Source organism: Gopherus evgoodei, chromosome 10 (assembly GCF_007399415.2).
Source record: "Gopherus evgoodei ecotype Sinaloan lineage chromosome 10, rGopEvg1_v1.p, whole genome shotgun sequence".
NCBI classification, from domain to species: Eukaryota; Metazoa; Chordata; order Testudines; family Testudinidae; genus Gopherus; species Gopherus evgoodei.
The window spans coordinates 12,582,650-12,605,477 of record NC_044331.1 but is presented as its reverse complement, the minus strand read 5'-3'; the positions used below and the strand labels follow the sequence as shown (position 1 = coordinate 12,605,477).

General features: G+C 44.3%; 1 long non-coding RNA gene across 3 annotated transcripts; it reads right to left on the bottom strand.

Moving 5' to 3' along the window:
- Positions 1-6,660: 6,660 nt before the first annotated feature.
- Positions 6,661-20,847, bottom strand: LOC115658370. Of its 3 annotated transcripts, none has more exons than XR_004002251.1 (6): positions 20,168-20,847; positions 13,470-13,579; positions 12,667-12,733; positions 9,207-9,428; positions 7,925-7,997; positions 6,661-6,856 (listed from the first exon to the last, which is right to left on the bottom strand). It is a non-coding gene; the product is annotated as an uncharacterized LOC115658370 (long non-coding RNA). The 3 variants fall into 3 exon arrangements; XR_004002252.1 differs by having other exon boundaries at positions 9,317-9,428; XR_004002253.1 differs by lacking the exon at positions 9,207-9,428.
- Positions 20,848-22,828: the final 1,981 nt, after the last annotated feature.

Sequence of the window (22,828 nt, the reverse complement as noted above, 5' to 3'; positions counted from 1 at the left end):
TAAAGGAGTTCAAGCCCGCATGCTAGAAATAAATGACCGTGCCTTGTATGTACTGTGTGGAGCTCACACTTGGAATCTTGTGATCTCAGAAGCAGCAAAGTCATCAAAATATGCCATTGACTTTTTTGGTCTGATTAACAGAATATACATTATCTTTTCTTCTTCACCTTCACGTTGGGATATACTTCAAGAACATATGCCAATATCTGTTAAAGGGTTATCGGACACTCGTTGGGAGTCGAGAATTGATGCTGTGAAGCCATTGCGTTATCACCTTGAAGAATTGTGCAATGCTTTGTCATCTTTGTGAGAATATGCGCTCGAAAAGAAAAATGGCAATACAGTAACAGAAGCCGGTGCGCTTTTAGACCATGTTACTACGTGGCCTTTTGTTCTGACTGTGTACACGTGGTACGATATACTATTTCACGTCAATAAAACCAGCAAATTAATTCAGTCACCAGATGTGTCAATTGACGTACTGCAGGCAGAAGTCGGTGCTACAATGAAGTTTTTGGAAGACTATCAAAATACAGGATATAACTCTGGTCACAAATGCACGTCAAATATCAGAGCATATGGGTATTGAGCAGGTGTTTCCAGAAACCAGGGTGCGACATAAGAAGAGAATGTTTGATTACGAATGTGCTGATGATTCGAGTCGTCTTTCTGCCGAAGAAAAATTCAAATCGCAGTTCTTTCTTGTTCTCACTGATCAGGCCATATCTTCTGTTTCGTTGCGATTTGACCAACTCATGGAGTGACATAAGTTGTTTGGATTTCTGTACAACGCTAACAGCCTGAAGCAGTGTCACAGAGAAAATGAACTGGAGAATCACAGCAAAAATTTTGAAAGAAAAATGGGAGACATTGATGCCAACGAACTCATAATGGAATTGAATCGTTTTATTTATGTCATCGAGAAAGAGAGAGGACTTGTCACGGCAAACAATTTTTTAACGTACATATACAAGAACAGCCTTCAGGAGATATATCTGAATCTTTGCATTTGGATCAGAATTCTTCTGACCACACCAGTTATTGTTGCTGGTGCTGAAAGGAGCTTCAGCAGAATGAAACTGATCAAGAATATCCTGCGCTCAACCATGACAGATGACAGGCTTTCTATGCTTGCAGTTATCTCAGTCGAAAACAAGATTGCCAGATCTCTGGACTATGACACATTGATTAACCAATTTGCGGAGAACAAGGCTCGAAAGAAGCGCTTTGCGTAAATACGGAATACATGTACACTGTAGGCCTATGTATACATAATATGAACCCTGTATATTGTATAAAATAAATACCACATTCCAGTTTCTGCATTGTAAGGGGCCCCGGACATATGTTCGGAGGGGGCCACGTTCTTTGTTGCTACGGCCCTGGGGCAAGTGTACTAGAGAACCAGTGTATCAGAGAACCAGAGAGCACAGCTGCTCCGTGTCAGATCCCACAGAAATGATGAGCTGCATGCCATTCTAGGGGGTGCCCCTGCAACAACCCCACCCGTTGCTTCCCTTCTCCCCCAACCCTTCTGGGCTACCATTGCAAGGTCCCCCCATTTGTGTGATGAAGTAATAAAGAATGCAGGAATAAGAAACACTGACTTTTTAGTGAGATAAAATGAGGGGGAGGCAGCCTCCAGCTGCTATGACAGTCCTGGCAGAACATTAAATGGTGGGGGGGAGAGGAGCCCAGCATCCCGCTGCTATGATAGTCCAGGCAGTACAGAATCTTTTCTTTAGACGTGAAAGGGGGTGGGCGACTGATGGAGTTCAGCCCCCAGTTGCTATGATGAGGATGGTTACCAGCCGTTCTGTACCATCTGCCAGGAATAACCGGGAGTCATTTCTATTTTTACCCAGGCGCCCCCGGCCAACCTCACCTGAGGCCAGCCAGGAGCACTCACGGGCTGATGACAAGGATGGCTCCCAGTCCTACTGCACTGTACCATTTGCCACCGGGGAGGGAAGGGGAGGGGAGAGGAAGCTACTGTTCAGTGCCTCAGCACCGTGTCTACCAGCAGCATGCAGTAGACATACGGTGACATTGAAAAAAGTCAAGAAACGATTTTTTTCTCTTTTCTTTCATGCGGGGGGAAGGGGAGTAAATTGACGAGATATACCCTGAACCATCCCGGACAATGTGTTTGACCCTATAGGCATTGGGATCTCAGCCAAGAATGCAAATGCTTTTCGGAGACTGCAGGGACTGTGGGATAGCTGGAGTTCTCAGTCCCCCCTCCCTTCCTCCATGAGCATCCATTTGATTCTTTGGCTTTCCGTTACGCTTGTCACGCAGCACTCTGTATCATAGCCTGGAGATTTTTTTCAAATGCTTTGGCATTTCGTCTTCTGTAACGGAGCTCTGACAGAACAGATTTGTCTCCCCATATAGCGATCAGATCCAGTATCTCCCATATGGTCCATGCTGGAGCTCTTTTTGGATTTGGGACTGCATCGCCACCCGTGCTGATCAGAGCTCCACGCTGGGCAAACAGGAAATGCAATTCAAAAGTTCGCGGGGCTTTTCCTGTCTACCTGGCCAGTTCATCCGAGTTCAGATTGCTTTCCAGAGCGGTCACAGTGGTGCACTGTGGGATACCGCCCAGAGGCCAATACCGTCGATTTGTTGCCACACTAACCCTAATCTGATATGGTAATACCAATTTCAGCGCTACTCCTCTCGTCAGGGAGGAGTACAGAAACCGGTTTAAAAAGTCCTTTATATCGATATAAAGGGCCTCATTGTGTGGACTGGTGCAGCGTTAAATCGGTTTAAAGCTGCTAAAATCGGTATAAACGCGTAGTGTAGACCAGGCCACAGACGAACACGGCTACCACTCTGAAAGCTACTATGTGTTTTTATCAGTCATCTGCACACATTCCCTCTTTAAATAGTCTGTGTCCGTAACAATTTCATTCTGATGGAGACGTGTTAGTCTCTTCCATCCTTCACAAGGTCCTGTAACTCAGGCATTTGTGGCTGTCTGCTTGCATATCCCAAGGGACGTTTGTGAAAATCTGATTGGTCTGAGAGAGAGGTGGAGAAATGCAGTCCTCTGTAGAGGATATATTTAGGAGTGCAGCTGTGGGAGGCTGTGGAAACAAAAGAGCTCTTGTACTGCTAGACCTCTGCTCAGCTCACAAACCTAAATAATCTGTTTTCTTAGCACTATATTTTTCCCTTCCACAGTTCTGGGATTGAATTGAAACATACAGTTTAATGCAGCCACAATTCCTCCTGGGGAGTGCACGCTGCAGTGCCAGCTCTGCCATCCCTTAACAGGATGCAGTATGTGCCCCGCATACGCACTGTAGCTAGTCAGTAATGTGCAATAGGGCATGGTGACCCTGTCTTCACTGTACCCCTCTCTGCCCTCTTTGGAGAGGCTAGTACTGCCAGTGGTGTTAGTCTCATCAAGGACCTGATTCACCATTGCTCCAATTCTTGTGTATTCATTTACTCCAATGCAAAGTGAGTATAAAAATGCATCTAAAACTCTACTAGAGCAGAATGGAAACATTACTTTGCATCAGTGTAAATGGCACACAAGATACAAGGCAATGGTGAATTGGGCTCCAAAGTCTCTGTGTTTTTCAGCCATATTGTGACTGCCTCTGCAGAAGGATAGGAGGTTGGGGAGGTTCCTTGTACCTTCTTCCCTCAGCTTGTGCACCCATGCAGGGACACACATGATCTAGACCTCATGTGGCCCTAAAAGATTATTGCAAACAAACGGTGCCATGGAGTACAGTTTAAAACTTGTGACCATATTCATCTAGTTTTATATCTCAGTAGTGTGGAGCACCAAAACCTGTGCAGGGATGTCTGTACTATGCCTTTGTGCCCTGGCTTGGCCCCAAGGGCTATGAGGAGGTATGAACTCAGCCTGTGTCCACACTACAGATCTCTGCCAGCATAGCTATGTCGGTCAAGGGTGTGAAGAGGTGTTATTGCAGGCCGATATAGGAGTGCCAGCAGAAGCCCGTAGTGGAAATGCAGTTATACGGGCAGATTCTTTACCAGTACTTGGGGGCGGGGGTTTACTGTACTCGGATAGCTGCATTCACTCTAGGAACACTTTGCCAGTATAGTATACTGGTATTCCTATAAAGCACTCCTAGTGTACACACAGCCTCAGAGGGAAGCCACTGAGCCTCCCCTCCCTCAGTTTACTAGCTCTGCAGGGGACCAGCTTAAAGTTACAGCGACGTCTCCATAGCAGCCCTGCCAGGGGAGGCTGCTGAGGGCATGCACTGAATCAGCACATGCCCTGGTTGCCTCTGCCTTGTCACCTCCCTGCCTATTGCCACCCACATTTTGGGCTGCAGTAACTCACTGCTCCCAGTGGAGGAGAACTTGCAGTTGCCTTCCACTAACCCAGCCTCCCTACTGGCAGGCTTCCCGCTGCAGGGGGTTTCCAGGGGTCATAACTCTACCGGGTCTGCAGCAGAAGCTGGTATGGAACCTGAAACGAATCTAAAAGAGACCTAGTTTATCAACTCTAGATGTAGCTTTTTTTCAAACACCTTTGTATGAAGGTTTGTTTTTTTACACCCCTTACTTATTAGCAGCAGGTTTCAATTACCAGTTCTAATATTAAAAGTAGATTAAGCAATGCAGTAGAGTAGAAAAATATACTACAGTGAATAATCCTCCATTGGCAGATGGACAGACTAGTTGCACTGTGTGGTCATTTCTGTCCCTAATCTCCTTGATTCTGTCCCTTGCACTCAGGTTCTCCTGCAGTGAAACGGTTATCTTCAAAACTAATTAGCTCAGAGAGTGCCAGTCTTTTGCAACAGATTATTGGCACCCTGTTTAAAAGCAGCTTCCCTTCCCCTCCCCCACATTATAAAAACAAATGCTGTAGTGAGAAACTAAATACTACAGAGTACAGTATACAGAATCCCTTAGTACTAACAGCCCAGTACATTACACAAAAGTCCTTTTATATCTGGGAGCTGGAGGTAGAAAATTCTAGAGGGGAAGATCTCAATGATATTGACTGAATCAGCAGCTTTCTTTCATAAGAGATCACTATACTTGTCATTTCAGTGTGGGTTTTGCATACCATTGTGGATTAGAACAGCACTCCACACACCTGTTCACCATGTTCCTGATTATTTGAAAATGACAGGGTGTGAAACCATTCGGGGGTATTTTCAAACTACTCAAACCTGTTAGCCTGATCTGAAGACAAACCAGCTTGCAAAAAGAAGAACTTTGTATGCTTCTTGCCATGTCTGCATTCAGCAGGATGGAGCCTTGCAAAGGGCTTCCGGTCACAAGTCCCTGTTGCAGCTCAATGTAAAGAGGAAAAATGAAATGGAATGAAACCAAAGCAAAGGAAAAAAAAGTTAAAGTTGGGGGACTGAGGGCTGGACACTTTACATTTCTAGGAGAGTGCAGAGGCAGAAACCATTTTGTAGATAGTGTTGATAAGAGACACATCTGTTCATGGAAATTTCAGTTTTGGACGTTTATTCTTATATTTAACCATGAAATCTCTTAATTGCTTTGTCACATTCTCTGAGTTCTCTTTTGGTTTTGATCTCGTCGTCACTGATGGAATTCATATTACATTCCTTGCTATCCAAAGAGTAACGCTGTGCTTTCAGTCCAAATGGCTTTTATTTTAAATTAAAGGAAAACAACAAAACAAGGAAGAACAAAGTAATGTCTTCATGAGCACGGTCTTTGTAAAATGCTGCATTAACTGCTGCACTGCACACAGTGCTGGCAGCTGCCTCCAGCAGACTCCTAGAATTTTAAAGATGCAGTAGGTGGAGAAGCTCATAGCTGAAATATTCAGACACAATTTAATTATATTCCAATTAATGACCAGGTCTTTTTCTAAGCAATGTATTTAATAGCTACATCTTGTTTAGGGGAGACCAGATACTGAGATGCTGTTGACAGGTCAATGTGAGAGGTAATTTCAGATGGCGGTAACTCTACTAATCATGTCCAAATTATTTGACCTTTGTCAATGGCGATCCGTGATATGCCCTTGGCTAGTCAAGGTAGGAGACCCAACCCTAGCATAAGATGAGCTGTACTTGGTAGAAAATGTGGTTTATCTACCAGGGCTCACAGCAGACCAGTTCTCCGTGGTAGGCACTGGCTGACTATTGGTTTCTAGGTGGAATATAAGGTACCTTTTTTTGATCCATAAAGCCCTAATGGTTTGGAAGCTGCCTACAATATCCAAGACCACCTCTCTGCCTGAGTGATAGCATACAGCTGAGCTCAGTGAATGTTTCAGAAGCTGGAACCCTCTTGGTATAAAAGTGTGGGAGCAACGAGCCCTGTCTTTTCCCTGAGTAGTTTTCAGTGTTGGAACTTGATCACCCCACCTACTGGTCCAGAATAACTGAATTTGTTGGCTTTAAGGTTACCATGAAAGGCTCACGTATTTAACAAGGTTTTGATGGTGAAAGAGCCATGGTAAACACTGATGTTTTGTGGACATAGGGAATATTGTTGCAGTTGATTTCATTTCCATTTGGTTATTTTCTGGTTTTGGAGTGAGGAGAAGCTGCTGGTTTTATTTTTCATGTAACTATATGCTTAACTTATGACAAAGTTGTCGACAGCCCAGAATAGGAAGCTTTGAAAAAGTTATTTTATTAATAAATCAGATACCTCCTCCCAGTAAATGAAATATATATAGTGTTCCTTTCGTAGCTCATCCATTTTGCTCTTCCTTCCCTTCACTGTCATCTGGCCTGCATGAACATTGCAGATTCATTTCTCAATTTCTCTGCCAGCCCTCAAGTTAACAGTGCTTCCTTTTCACTACTGCTACTTCTTAAGAGTAACTCTGAGGTAGTTATTTCCTCATCAGCCTCTGTAGGAAGACAAATATAAAGGTATAATTTTGCCACAATGGCGTTATGTTCTGGATTGCCCCCTTTACACTCTGCTGGTCCAGTGGGCCTCTGCATCAAATTTAACCCTAATATAAACAGGTTTAATCTGCTTCCACCCAGACTACATATGGTCCATAAACTCTCCCATGCACTTCCTACTTCTCCTTTACATCTTTGGTTATTTATTCTTGTAATACTGACATTATAACAATATTTCAAATTTTTATTGTGCTTTTCATATTTAAACCACTTTACCTGTATTTACCAGTGTGTCCTCTTAACTGACTTAATTGCTTTCTTACCTACCAGATTACATTCTATTCATATCATTTGAGCTGGCTTTTCATTTTTAAAGCAGTCATCTTCAACCTCTCTTCTGACTCTAACTTTTCATTATGGTAGCTGAACCTTTTAATAACTCTCCTGAATAAAGCACTTTTCATCCATGATGGACAAACCCTATTCCTGGATATATAATATCAGTATCTGATATGTCATTCAGCAATGTGGTACTTTAGTGTTAATTACATGATTTAAAGGGTGTGGGAGAAGTAACTTTGAAAATCCCAGTAGAACATTTTTGTTTGCATTGATTTCAAATCACTTATGTTTGACCTTATTCCCTACAAAGGCACATGTACATACATTTTTTTTTTAGCTGCTCGACAACCCTTTTTACTTTGTATTCTAGGGGCAGAGTGCTCAAATATAGGCTATAACACTGAGGAACTTTTGTTGCAAGCAAGCTGCAGGTAGAGCAAAATAAAATGCATCTATTCAGGAACCTTCTTTCATACTAACAGGTGTTTCACAGTCAAACATTTTTACCTCTTGGTAGCCAACATCCAACTTCTTCAAAAGGTTTTAATGCCAAATATCAGAAGTAGGACATGAAGAAACTCTACAGCATAATTTAATTTCAAGACATGCTGAAAAGCCTGTGCCTCTTATTAATAAATCTATGTAAAGAAAATTGCAACTTCAGGGAGCATCCAAGGAATATAATCACACATGCATACACAAAAAATGCACACTTTCTTACTTACCCTCTTATATATAATCAGGCTAATCTCTGCTTTTGCATTCTCTCTCCTTTCCACTGGCAAAGTTAGTTCATAACTATACAAGAGAATTTTCAAACTATTGGTACACAAACTTATTTTTTAATTCATTTCATTCACTTCCAAATTCTTATGACAATATTCCACTTTCTTTCAGCTACATGAGGGCAAATCTGGAGTGATTATACTGATTTAAATGGAATTACTCAGGGCTGGATTAAAAGGATAGGCACATATCTCACACTTTGGCTCCTGGAATCATGTGGTGGCACAGAATCTCAGTTTTTCCGTTTTTTTTTTTAATGTTTCTAGTAATTGTGGTTGCAAAGAAAACCTTGAAAACATCATCCAAATATAATGTATGCAGTGATCCCTGACCTGTGTCTGTTTACAGTTTAAAACACTAACTCTGAAAGGTGTGATTTTCCTCATTTGATTTAATGGATCATTGACTCTGAAACACACTGTTCTAGGGGACCCCTCGCAACAATACCACAGCAGAAGATTCTCTGTGTGGGGGATGCTTACTGCCACCACCCTATCATGATTCTACAAGAGTGCTGTCAAGGATTCCAACATATAGAGTCCTCTGCTCATCTGGGTGGTGGCTGAGATCTCCCTTCTCTAGGAAAGACCCCAGCTGTGTGAATACATGGAGCAGTAATCCAGGTACAAAGGATGCCCAGCCTGCCCAAAAGGAAGAGGTACTGCTGGGCCCCCAGTAGGCCAGAAGATGGTAGTATGGGTCATATCTGACCTGCCACCCCAAAGAGAGTCAAAGGGTTCCCTTTGGGATGTGTCCAGAGCCCCAATTTTCCTAACCTGAACCTAGAGTGATTGTGTATTTCCACCTGAGCAAGTGAGGGCAGATTTTGGCCCTCAAGGCCAAATTAATCTCTAGTGTAACTCTTCTGACTTCATCTCAGCTTGGCTTCAGTGAGTTACACCAAGGATGAATTTGGTCCAACAAGCCAAGTTCTAGTCTCATTTTCCTAGTGTAAATCTGCAGGAATTCCATTAAGGTTAATTAGGAAAATATAGACCTAAGAATTTAGAAAAAGATGCTCAGTCCACTAGAAAAATGAGTTGTTGTCAATTATCATCTCATCTATAAAGGTATTAATTCCAAAATATTCACAAACATAACTTTCTTTAGGTTTCTGTAAAGAATGATGAGTTCTCTCCTTTCCTATCCTTCATCCCCACAGCCCCAAGAGTGTGATATCTTGGCAGACAGGCAGAACAATATATTTATGTGAAACTCTACCTTGGGCATGGATCCCTTATCGTTGCCAAGTACTCTTTGGACTCCTGATAAAATGATGAGCCTCTCCCAGTTTAGCAGAACACTCCTGTGACTCTACAAGAGGTATTTACCGATAGAGGTGGGGGTTGGTAAAAGATCCTGTTTGCAGATACTTCCTTTCCGAATGTGGGTAAAGCCTTAGCAATGTGTCCAGCTTCCCCACTTTTTCAATCCTGCAAGCTCCTAAAGGCAACAAATTTCAACACTTTATAAAAACTAAAGCATTTAATGCAAGTTACAGTCCTTGCCTTTTGCAAGCTGTAGCTCAGAGATATTAATAGGGTTTCTGGGAAACTGCCCACCAACTTGTTGTATATCATTTAAAAATTGATCTCAGAGTTATGCAACAAAACTTGCAGCAATTTCTTCACATGTAGAGAGACATGTAGAAGCTAGATATCACTCTTTGTATCACGTCTAGATCACTAGATATTTTCAAGAAAAGTGAACAAAAATTTGTCCCAGCATCTCCCATCCTTTTATATCTGTTTAGTTTTGGAGAAAACACAAACATTTTGTTTACGTTATAAACAAAGAATTTTAAGTTTAATATGCCCTTATGCACAATCTGCTAATGACAGCGGAATATTGCCTACAGGTAATAGAGGCAAAAGGTTTTTGGATACTGAAACGGATTTGTTGTTCAAAACACCAGGGGTTTGTTATAAAAGATAATTTCAACACAGAAAACAAACTTTGTTTTAAATTTAAGATTGCTTCAAAATCATAAAACTGAATCCAGTAAGGGCTAGGATTCCTATCCTGAATTTCTTGCACTCTGAAATCTGGAGCAGCTTTAGGTGTTGAAAAAATGCAGGATCAGAATATAGGACAGTATTATTGTTGTTTATGGTGTTTTAAGATGGCAAAGAGCTAGCTAATATGAATGTGGTAGCCTTCAGCAATAATACAGAACTTCACATTTTCAAGGGTTTTAAAAGCACTGGGCTTTTTAAAATCACATAATCCCTATGGAAATCAGTGGGACTTCCACATAAGGAGCAGCCCTATAACTAATCCTCACAACAGCAGGCAAACAAGTATTATTACCCTTATTTTACAGATGTGAAACTGAAGCAAAGAAGTTAGTGGGCCAAAGTTACAACTCAGGAGATCTTGGCTGTCAGGCCTGAGCTCAATCCATTAGATCAGTGTTTCCCAAACTTGGGACACCATTTGTGTAGGGAAAGCCCCTGGTGGGCCAGGCTGCTTTGTTTAGCTGCTGCGTCCAGAAGTTTGGCCGATCGTGGCTCTCACTGGCTGCGGTTTGCCGCTCCAGGCCAATGGGAGCTGTGGGAAACGGCACGGGCCGAGAGACATACTGGCCGCTGCTTCCCGCAGCTCCCATTGAGCTGGAGCAGTGAACTGCGTACAGCGAACTGCGCTCCAGGCCAATAGGAGCTGCGATCAGCTGGACCTGTGGACGCGGCAGGTAAACAAACTGACCCGGCCCACCCAGGGGCTTTCCCTACACAAGCGGTGTCCCAAGTTTGAGAAACACTGCACTAGATCACAGGTGCCAACACAGTATCCCCTTTTGATATTCAGTGACTGTCAAGTTAAGCACTCAGATTCTCTTCACCAGACTTGGTAAAGAGAATTAAGTCCAATTAAACTTCTTGGCCCCTTTTTCACTTCAGGTACACCTTATTACTTTTGTTTGCTACTGCTTTTTTTCTTGAAAATAGGAATATGAAAAGTCAGAGCTGCATATGCTAAATGGTTTCATTTTGAATAAACTGCAAAACCACTGGAGTTTGGTTAGCAGACTGGAAAAGGTCCCCCCACCACCACATGTTCACCAACACCATTTGCCTGATGAGAATGTATTTCTGGTTATTCTTGATAACCAAGCCTTTGTTGTCACTATAAAGGTTTATAATTCCAAATAGGAGCACAATAAAAATATTAGTAAATTCACCATATTAGCATGGTCTTGGGTTTCAGTGTTAAAACATAAAAATAAAAAAGTAATTTCCCTTATTTTACAAATATTATACAAAAATATACATTCTTAGTGAGTTTGTGTGTTTTTATATTTGCCTTACTTTATGTATATTATGGCAGTGCTTAGAGGCTTCAGTCAGGTTCAGAGCTCTGTTGAACTAGACCAGGGATCGTCAACCTCTGGCATGCGTCCTGCCAGGGTAAGTACCCTGGCAGGCTGGGCCGGTTTGTGTACCTCAGGGGCGGCTCCAGGCACCAGTGCAGCAAGGGCATGCCTGGGGCGGCAAGCGGTGTGCGGCAGTCTGCCGGTCGCCGTGAGGGCGGCAGTCAGGCTGCCTTTGGCGGCATGCCTGTGGGAGGTCCACCAGTCCCGCGGCGTTGGCGGCAATTTGGTGGCGGGGACGCCGATGGCGTGGCACCAGCAGACCTCCCGCAGGTGTGCCTCTGAAGGCTACCTGACTGCCGTGCTTGGGGCAGCAAAAGACATAGAGCCACCCCTGGTTTACCTGCCACGTCTGCAGGTTCGGCTGATCACAGCTCCCACTGGCCGCAGTTTGCCGCTCCAGGCCACTGGGGGCTGCGGGATGCGGTGGCCAGCACATCCCTCGGCCCACAAAGCTTCCCACAGCCCCCATTGGCCTGGAATGTCAAACCGTGGCCAGTGGGAGCCGTGATCGGATGAACCTGAGGATGTGGCAGATAAATAAACTGGCCCGGCCCGCCAGGGTGCTTACCCTGGCGGACTGCGGGCCAAAGGTTGACGATCTCTGAACTAGACTGTGTCACACATAGAGGACATGGTCTCTGCCCAGAAGAGCTTTCAAACTTGCTAAAACAAATTCCGAACAAAGTGGCTACAACAAATTCCGAATCCCATCTTCCCAAACTCTATGGAAGTTCAGAACAGATGTGAATCTTGAACTCTCAACTTAAAGAACATGCAGGTCTTGAGTTTTGGTCCACTGACAAAAATTACAGATCATATAAGAGAAATTAAAGCTATTATGACAAATCCTGATTCTCTTACACATGCTACTGTTTCCAGTATCAGAGGGGTAGCCGTGTTAGCCTGGATCTGTAAAAGCAGCAAAGAATCCTGTGGCACCTTATAGACTAAAAGACGTTTTGGAGCATGAGCTTTCGTGGGTGAATGCCCACTTCGTCGGATGCATCCACGAAAGCTCATGCTCCAAAACGTCTTTTAGTCTATAAGGTGCCACAGGATTCTTTGCTGCTTCTTACTGTTTCCAGTGGGACTGCTCATTTGAGTACGGTGAACAATATCTGGGCCACAAAATCAAACTTCCTGCCAAAGTAGAATTTTATTTACAGAAGTTTCAAAATGAATGGAGAAGTTTACACCATGAGCCTGATTATTCCCTCATTTACATGGGTGTAAATCGGAAGTAATTCCACTGAAGTCAGTGGAGTAACATTGGTGTGATAGAGTAGTAAATCAGGCCCATCAACTCACATTTTTGTGCATTTGTTCAAGCTTCATCACTTTAATTCGGTTAGGGTGTAGCATATTTATACACTACCTGAAAAAAGTTAAAAGCAATACAAAATAAAACTAAAACTAAATAAATATACAGCGTAAAACATGTATCATAGCTTTTCTCTTGCTAAGAACTGAGTTACTTTTAAACATTTTCTGCATGGGGAATAAAGATAAAAAATGACGGTAAAGCTTTTCTGATGAGGGTGGGGAGAGACAAATGAGAAGTGAGTAACATGCTGTTGCCTGGAGTAATGCCTGAAATACCAGAACAGCTGATAAAGCTGTTTGAGTACAGTGATGCCTGACAGAATTAAACTGTAGCGAGATACTGTTTTTTTACCCAAAACCAAAAAGCAGAAGAGGAATATATATTTACACTACAGAGCTGAGAATATGAGCCATTCAGCCAGCGGACAATCCTTGTCACACCTTTCGGCAAGTACTGCTAGGTGTGAATGCCTATGCCATCAGCCTGGCCTCAGAGGCTGGGGGACAGAGGAGGACTGGTAGAGTCCAGGTGTGAAAATGAAGCTGGTATAGCCTGATCAATTAATATAATTGATGATTTATTGGGGTACAATATGCACTTGTCACAGATAGGTTCTTTTTCAGGCAGCTATTTAGAGTTAATTAAGAAAATAAAATAGGTGGAGCACACACACGAGCTTTAGTTAATACAGACAACTGGCGGATACATAAGTATAAGGATAAAATAAGTAAAATAAAATGGTTTTCTGCATTGTTCATATTTACAACCTTCCATTTTGCATACTTACAATGTTACATTGTGGAGGCCATTAGAAACAAAGATGAAAGGGAAATCTAGTGGCACAGATCAAAGAGTAGCTCCTGATTTAGTTTATACCTTTTCAGGGGCTTGATGAACCTGAAAAATAGAAAACTTTATTGGATCCTCCATACTCCATCCGTATATAACTTATCGGATACACAGCCACAGTCTGAATGACTGTTCATTACGGCAATGTTCTGAAAATGGAAACTGGAGTGACAACTGTCTGCCAAATCATAGTGTTTTAATACAAGTTTAAAATGAAGTTTGGAGTGGTGACTGTATGCCCAGTTTCCCCAACAGTTATAACTTGTTTAATTAGTTGCTGCACAATATTGTCCATTCATGTTATAGGTTACTCTTTTCACAGAATTTTCCACTTTGATAACTGCACTGGATGAGATGAGATAGCAGCAGCTGGTCCTTTTGACCTATTCTGCAGTTGTACTTCTCCTCCTGTGCACACATATAGGAGGGATCCCCTCAAACACATTACAGCTGCATACATACTGATAGCCCTCTGCATGCGGGCACTTCAATTTGGTCCCATTGATATACCAGCAAGGGAGGCAAATTCAGTTTCTTTTTGATGTCTTCTTTTGAGTCAACCTACTGGATGAACAGCAGCCAATGTGTTAAAAAGATCTGTATTAGGGTGGAACACTGGCAATGAAGTACTGAATTCCACATACAAGAATAGGTTTTAAAGTCCACACACACTGGGGGTGATATGGACTATGTTTTGGGATTTTTGGTTATGGACTTTTGCACTATATTTGCACTATATTGTTAATAAACTATGATGGACTGGAAGATAAACTCATATGGAATTACTGGGGACCCAAAGGCGAAACTGAGGTGAGGGGCCACTTGCAGGGCTGTCCCAAGGCCACACGGGAGGGGGTCCAGGATGAGGCCACTCTTTTACAGATCCCCTACACTGGATATCTGGTGACTTCTGAGAGATTCTGACTGGAATCTGAAAATCTGAGCACTGCTAAGGAAATGTCCAGACCAAAGGATGTGAAGGGGTCCAACAGGAAAGTAGAGTCAACAGTAAAGACAGCCAAGAAACTTATGACAAAGGCAAAATAGACAGGAAGAGATCCCTACTGTGATGTTGGACCATCACAATATATCTTCCCAGGTACTAGATAGTAGTCCAGCATTGGGAGTGATGGGCTGGAGAACCAAAACTCTGCTTTCCATTATGGGATAGACCAGGGATGGGCAACCTTTGGCATGTGGCCAGTCAGGGTAACCCCCGGCAGGTCGGGTCGGTTTGTTTACCTGCCGCATCTGCAGGTTCGGCTGATCACAGCTCCCACTGGCCGTGGATCACCACTCCAGGCCAATGGGGGCTGCGTGAAGCAGCGGCCAGAACATCCCTTGGCCCACACCACTTCCCACAGGTGGCTTACCCTGATGGACCGCATGCCAAAGGCTGCTGACCCCTGGGATAGACTGTTGCAACCCAGTGGAGGGCTGATGGACATTATACAAATACTATTAAGAAAATGCCAAGCTAAGCAGATGGCTTGCTATGGAAGCAACTCTCCTGCCCATCCTCTCACCCAGCGATAACACAAACAAAAAATTGGAGACTGATTCAAAGATCAGCATACTTGAAGGACTATGAGCCCTTATTTAATTGGCGTATGCAGTCTGGTCAAGCCAAGCCACAGTGTTCTTACCAACAGTGTTCAAGACACAAAGACCTCCAGTAAGTTGAGTCATTTTGCAGTCCTCAACAATATGTGTCATGGTTTGTGGTTGCCCACCTTAACATAGTGGACTGTCTCTGAAATGCCACTGAAATTCTGCTGCACGATGGCCTGGCAGTAAAGGCCATGTCCCTAGGGTGGGCTATGTGTTAGTAATTTCTGTCCCCAGCAAGTCACCAAACACTGGCACAAAAGACACAGTAACAAACAATTAAAAGGAAAGAGGTAACAATCTGCATGGAACTTGGAGGAAAGAGCCCAGTTGCAGGAGGGAAGAATTTGGAGAGGACACCAGGAAGCCAGTCTGTTTGTATGACTGGAATGCTTACTACACTTGCAGCTGGTCTTTAAATAGTTCTCTTAATAAAGAGCCAGTGTAATTGGAGAAACATGGAATTCTCTATGATATTACCCAGCATGCAATACATTAAACAGAGATTGTATACAGCTGGTGCAAGTTAGAGCAGCCCCCAAGATGCTGTAACCTGCACTGGGACTGGCACAAAGAATCAAGGAACTAATAATTAATGACATAAATACATAAGTAAAGAAAGAACTGTTCTTTCCTCACTTAATTTTAGGGTTTTTGCTTTTCAGTGTAAATCTAAAACAACTTATAAAATATCAGCTGTAATTTTTCAATAATTGATTTTAAAAATTAACTCTGAAAGAAAAGTGTCATACTTTAAGGACGTTTCAGTGTAATTTAGATCCCATTCTTGCCATCCGCTGTAAGTTACAAGTTATAGCTGTGTCACTTCCTGTTCATGCTCTCTGTAGTTCAGTTTTTGGTCACATGTAGCAGCAATGTGGTAAGTGGCTTTTTTTATGGTTGCAAAGATGGAAATGTGAGCTTTTGTGAATTTTTAAAATATTTGCCCGTCAGTTCCTCAAATTACTGTATGCCATCACAACTTAAATAAATGTATACTAAACAATTTTCTAGGAAGTACCAAAATGTCCCAAAATAAATAATGGAAATGAGAGAGACTAGAAGATGAACCCTAGAATTTCTGCCATTAGCCTTACTGGGATGTTGCATCCCTCACACCTGGCTAAAAATAAATATGTAAATAACAACTCTTGTCTGTGTCCTATTTTTGTTTTATTCTTGTTTTAGCCTGGATATTTTCTAGCCTGTTGTCTTTTATCTTCTTTTCCTTTCCTACTGATGTTCACAAGGAAGTAAACATCTAGGTTCCAACCCTGCAAACACTTTCAGATATGAATAACTATATGCACAAGAAGTTTCATTGACTCCAGTGGTACTAAGGTTTGCAGAATTTGGGCCCTGGTTTGCAAAACCACAGAGCAGACTTTCTGCCCTCCATGTTCACCAGACAGATGGCTTTCTACTCTTCTATCTTTAAAGAACAGCTCTTTCCCTCTTTCAAGAAAGAACCCCATCTTGCTTCCCTCTGTCACCCCTGAGGAACTGCCCACCCAATCTACTCAGAAGAAATACTCTCAAATCAGAATCTTTCCATCCTCAAAGATCTGTTAATGAAGAGTGATCTGACACCCTTCCAAGCAACCAGATTCCTCCTGCTCCTAGGTTTAAGGAGCCCAATATTTAAGAAGTCACAGTTGGCCTCCAACTGCCCAAGATTCCAACTGTCATAGAATCGATGGGGTATCATTAAAACCAACAAAATCACAAGGCCCTACAATCCTCTGCCTCCCCCCACCCCGTAACCTTCCATAATCTTCTTTAGCATTGGTGATGTTCTTGTTACATCCTCCTTACACAAAATGGAGGATAAGCCATCTCACTTTGTGAATGTGACAGAACTAGAAACTATTTTAAATGGCTGAAAAAGCACAAAGAAAAGAAAGAAAAAGCCCTGTACGTCAAACAAACTGGGCAGCTGAACTACGTACATGCTCATTACAGCATGCTTATATATTTTCTGATATTTCATGCCTGGTAAAGGGGAACATCGTGATGCAGTGGGGGAGATAGCAGTACAGCAACCTACTTCAGGGGAGATATCAGTGGATAGGGTAGTTGAACATATATGTAACTGAGTACTGTGTGATGTGGGAATGCATATGTTGAAGAAGAGGTAGCTAAATCCAGGTGTAGTGGGTGCGGAGAGGAATAGCTGAATACACGTATGTGTCGAATCGGGCAGATAGAGGAATGGCTAGTTAAACAGACACGTTTGTGAGGGGTAGAGAGAAGGCCAGGATTTGGGCTTCCATTGTTAGGACTCGCTGGGGGATTAGCCCCTTGATTATTGCTGTTTGTCTTCCAGGAAGACAGAAGCACAGGAACATGGTGATGGATGGGAGATTTAAAAAAAAACACAAGGCCACAGAAGAGGAATTTAAAAGGAAAGTAATCTGGACGCAGCAACATTGTGAGGCCAGAAGGGATCATTGTGATCTTCTAGTCTGATTTGCATAACGCTTGGCCATAGAATGAGCCAGGCATGTTGGGGGGAAATGGTGCGGGGAGCACTGATTTCCTAACCAGCTGCTTCAATGTAAGGTCTGCCCATCTGCAGCCAAATGAAAGGGGGAGCCCCAGCTACCACTTTTTAGACATAAGAAGCTGATATCAGAATTGGGAGTAAATGACAGACCGCCATCTTGGCCAATTGCACTTCAAAATGAAGGCGCTGAGTATATGTGAAATAGGACATTTCACTAACCAGTTACACAGGTTGAGGATCTGGCCCTTCCCATTTTCCATGTTGTCAACTCATGATTTAAACCAAATTCTTGTGATATTTTATGGTTTTCTTAAAACCTCAGCTCCTGGAGTCACATGCATACATGAGAATCTCAGTTTCCATTAAAAAAGTACATTTCCAGCTCTCTCAGTAACTTGAAAATATAACGCATGTGTACCCTGAAAGGGTCAAAAATAAGAGGGCAAATAAAAAAAATCCTAGGTGCTTTTTAATTTCATTATTTTAAAAACAATTTCATGATACTGAGGGGCTGGATTTACAATTGTTGAACACTTGCAACTGTCAATACTGTACTTACATTAGGGAAATGGCAATAGTTTGCAGTAAGGATGGAAATACAGAATCATAGAATATCAGGGTTGAAAGGGACCTCAGGAGGTCATCTAATCCAACGCCTTCCTCCAAAAACGACGAATCCCCAACTAAATCATCCCAGCCAGGGCTTTGTCAAGCCTGACCTCAAAAACCTCTAAGGCCACGTCCAGACTAGGAATTAAAATCGATTTTAGATACGCAACTTCAGCTACGAGAATAACGTAGCTGAAGTCGAATTTCTAAAATCGAGGTACTCACCAGTCTGGACGGCGCTGCATCGATGTCCGCGGGTCTCCGTGTCGATTCCGGAACTCCGTTCGGATTGATGGAGTTCCGGAATCGATGTAAGCGCGCTCAGGGATCGATACATCGCGTCCAGACTAGACGCGATATATCGATCCCCGAGCTATCGATTTTAACCCGCCGATGCCGCGGGTTAGTCTGGACGAGGGCTAAGGAAGCAGATTCCACCACCTTTCTAGGTAACCTACTCCGGTGCTTCTCCGCCCTCAAGTCCTAGTGAAAAAGTTTTTGCCTAATATCCACCCTAAATCTCCCTCACTGCAACTTGAGACCATTACTCCTTGTTCTGTCTTCTGGTACCACTGAGAACACCGGTTAATTAGTGTAGATGTTTTTTGAGGTGAGGAGCAAAGAAGCTCTTCTAATTTTTTTACTGTTAATTTTCTTCATTTGTAACATCTTTGGAGGTGATTTAGGAATAAACGAGAAATGAAAGAGTAAAGTTCACAACACAGAGGGCACCCACACAAGATAAGGGACAAAGCTACTCAGATGCAAAATAGTGAGAATATCCATGGACCAAATTTTGAGAGATGGGGAGTAAAGAGTAATAGCCAGGCTGGGTTGGGGTGTGAGGTGGTTTTGGTGACACTGGCCAGGGTAGATGAAGCCTGGGTCAGGCTAAGATATGGATTCAGTGGCACTGGTTGGGGTAGGGGGTGATGTCTGGCGCAAGGTGGTTTTTCAATGGCACTGGCTGGGGCACAGGGCAATGTCTGGGCTGGGGCGTGAGGTGGTTTCAGTGGCACTGGCTAGGGGAAGCGGCAACAGCTGGGCTGGCACTTGAGGTAGTTTTGGTGACACTGGTCAGGGTAGGGGACGATGCCAGGCATGTGAGGTGGTTCCAGTGGCACTGGGCGGGTAGAGGGCAATACCTGGGGCACAACGTGGTTTTGGTGGCACTGGCCAGGGTAGAGAGTGATACCCAGCTTGGGGCATGAGGTGGTTTCAGTAGTAGTGGCTGTGGCTGTGAGTAATGCTTGGGCCGGGCTGGGCCATGAGATGGTTTCAGTGGCACTGGCTGGAGTAGGAGGCGATGCCCAGGCTGGGGCACGAGGTCGTTCTGATGGCACTGGCCAGGGTAGACTGATGCTTGGGGTGCGGCATGAGGCAGTTTTGGTGACACTGGCTGGGGTAGGGGGGATGCCCAAGGTGGTTCTAATGGCATTGGCCAAGGTAGCGGGCAACGCCTGGGGCGTGAGGTGATTTTGGTGGCACTGACCAGGGTAGAGGGCAATGGCTGGGTCAGTGGGTGAGGTGGTTTCCTAGCACTGGCCAGGGCAGAGAGAGACGCCCAGGTTGGGGCATGAGGTGGTTTTCTGGCACTGGCTGGAGTAGGGGGCAATGACTGGGCTAGGCCAGGCCGGGAGGTGGTTTCGTGGCGCTGACCGGGGTCGAGGCCGATGACAGAGGTAACGGCGGGCCCGGACGTGTTTTTAGCCGGCACCATTACCCCTGCGTTCAGGGCGCCCCGCAACCCGACCAGTCACAACCCTTCCCATGCTCCGCCCCCTCCCTTCCCCCTAGCAGAGTCTATGGATTAAACGAGGGGCGCAGGACTCGCGCGAGGCCGTGGGTGACGGGAGGGGCAGCGAGAGAAGGAGCGGCGCCAATAGGGATCAGCAGCCGCGGCTCGCGCTCACCATACTGTGCTGCGACCGTTGGGGTTGCGGTGGAAAGACCAGTAAGACGCGCGCCCAATAGGGAGCGGCAGCTGAGTTGCGCGCGGGCCCAGGATGGGGGAGGAAGGAGAGAGAAGCGCGGCCAATTGAATCGGCGCGCGCTGGGCCCGGAGGGGAGGGAGCTGCGCGGCCAGTAGAGAGCAGTGGTTGGCGCACGCGCAGAAGGCAGGAAGTGGGGGGATGAGCGATAGGCAGGGGGTAGAAGCGCAGGCCCAGCCCCTTCCCCGCCGCAGTGAGTACTGACTCTGGCGGCCATGTTGTGCGGGGGGAGGGGAGGAAGGAGTTGAGAGAAGACGGGAGAGACAGACTCTGCCTCACACACACCGCACAAGATGGCCGGGGAGGCAGCCGCAACGGGGCTCTCAGGTGGTTCGGCCGCCGCTCGGTTCGCCGGAGTCGGGGAGGCACCTGGGCACCGGCCTCGCGGGCCACTTCGGGCCCGGCACTCAGGGGTTCCGGGCAGACGGAGAGCGGCGAGCCGAGCTCCGTACGGGGCTGCGAACAGGCGGAGGGCGATGGCGCCGGGCTCCGAAACTCTCGGCGCCTCGAGCTCCGTGGGCAGGTGGCGAGCCGGCCGCCGCCGCAGGCAGGGTGAGGAGGGGAACGGCTCTCCCTACCCCGGCCCGCCGCCGGTCTCCGCATTACTGGTGAGTGGTTCCGTCTCTTCGCCTCATTGTTCTTTGTCCTTGGGAGGAAAAACAAAATGTCCTTGGAGCCGGGAGGGGGAGGGGAGAGGAGAGTCTTCCCCCCCCCCCCCGCCCTGGGCTCGGAGAGCCGGGAGCGAACACCCTCCAGTGCTGCAGTCCCTTTCACTGGAGAGGGAGTCTCGCTCTGGGGGGCCGCGGGGTGCTGCAGAGCCGGAGGGAGCCCACCTCTGCGAGCTCCCTAAAGACACCGAGAGGTGCTCGGTATGCAGAGCTCCCCTCCCGTGCGGGACTAAAGGGGCCCTGGCTTCTAGTCCCACATGGAGTACTAAGGGTGGTGGTGGTGGGACTGTAGACCAGTCCTTGGGCCCCAGTGCAACACTACTGGAGAGGGGGCGCACCCCAGTCCGTCTCCTGTGCACCATGGCAAAGAGGCATCTGCAGACCAGTTACTAACTCCAGTGCAACACTAAAGAGTAGTGGGGGCTGTAGACTTGACTGTGTGTTTAGCCCCAAGTCCTAAGCTCCTCAGATAGTTCTGTAAAGAGCATTTGTTGCTCCTTGCTGCTGAAAAGGGGATCGGTCTCCCTAGTTTGTAAGAACAAAGGCGCCATGTCTGTTTCTTAAAAATAAAACTTGTTTTTTTTGTGGGGTGTTGGCTTTTAACTCCTTCTGCACCAGTGAGCGAAAGCAGGCTGCAGAAGACTGCTTCAGTACTTTGCTGAAACGATAAATTATTTAATGTATCTAAAAAAATAGTTTGGATATAGAGCTTTAAACAAAAGTCTGATATTTAAGTGCAATATAGGTCTTGTGGTTAAAATGGCGCATAAACTTAGAAATTTTGTAAAACAGCCTTGTTTATAGCAACTCTACAGTTGAAAGTTTAAAAGAAATTACAGTTGTGAATTAGACTGTTCTGCAGGAGGAAAATTAGTTACTTAAAAATGAACAATATGTGATAGTAACTAATTGTAAATGACACTGAGAAATATGTAGTTACTAAAAAAAAGCTGTTGCTAAGGTGTCATTCTCTGGTATTTAATGTGTGCATTTTTCTGCTACCCAGGCTGCAGTTATTTGCATAGCATTTTGATCATTGTTCAACTGTGCTTTTATAATTTAGAACTTGTGATAACCTATTATTGAACACTTTTTTAAAAGGAAAAGTTTAAATGGAACATTTAGTGTTTGCTTCACATTGGCTCACGTTTAATGGTTACTCATATGTTTTAGGATAATGTTCAAATACCAGATCTGTAAAAAGTTACTGTAGACTATTACAAGGTAAATAAAATAGCTGCTCTTGTATTAATTGGAGATGGTATGTAGCCATATTTGTTGCAATTTATCTAGTGTTAAGTCATAGAAGATTTTAAAGTCTTTATGCTCTTTTTCAAATACAACAGTCAAAAGGTAAATCAACAGTTTCATGATATCCCTTGTGTGAATTGGGTATTATGAGAATGAAAGCTGACTTTTTAGAAATTTTAATGTTTAAAAACATTGTGTTAATCTTGCACACAAGTTTGTGTATCTTCATTTTAGATTTAAATTGTAATGGTTTTATAACTACAGTTACCGTCTCTGCAGCATTAAGCTATGACACAGTTTGCTGAAAAGAAAGTTCTAGGTGAATGTCTGCTGTGTTTTTAGCACATTGATAAATGATTTAAAAAAAAAAAAGCTTGTGTGCGTTGTTTCCTTCAGATGCTGTTTCAGCTTCAATAGTTATTTTGGTTTTGAAAACAAAATAGCCCTTATTTCCTAAATTGTGTTTTTTTTACTTTAAAGGATTTGCATTCCGTTTATATTAGCAGGTACTGAGAATTTAATTTACACACAGGAGTCCTCAGTGTGTAATATTATGTATGAATTTAAAATACTGACTTTTAATAGAATTATCTGTGAAGATTTTAACGGCTGGGGAATATTGGGGATGAATAACTGCCAACTTAAGTTAAGCCTTTTGAGGAAA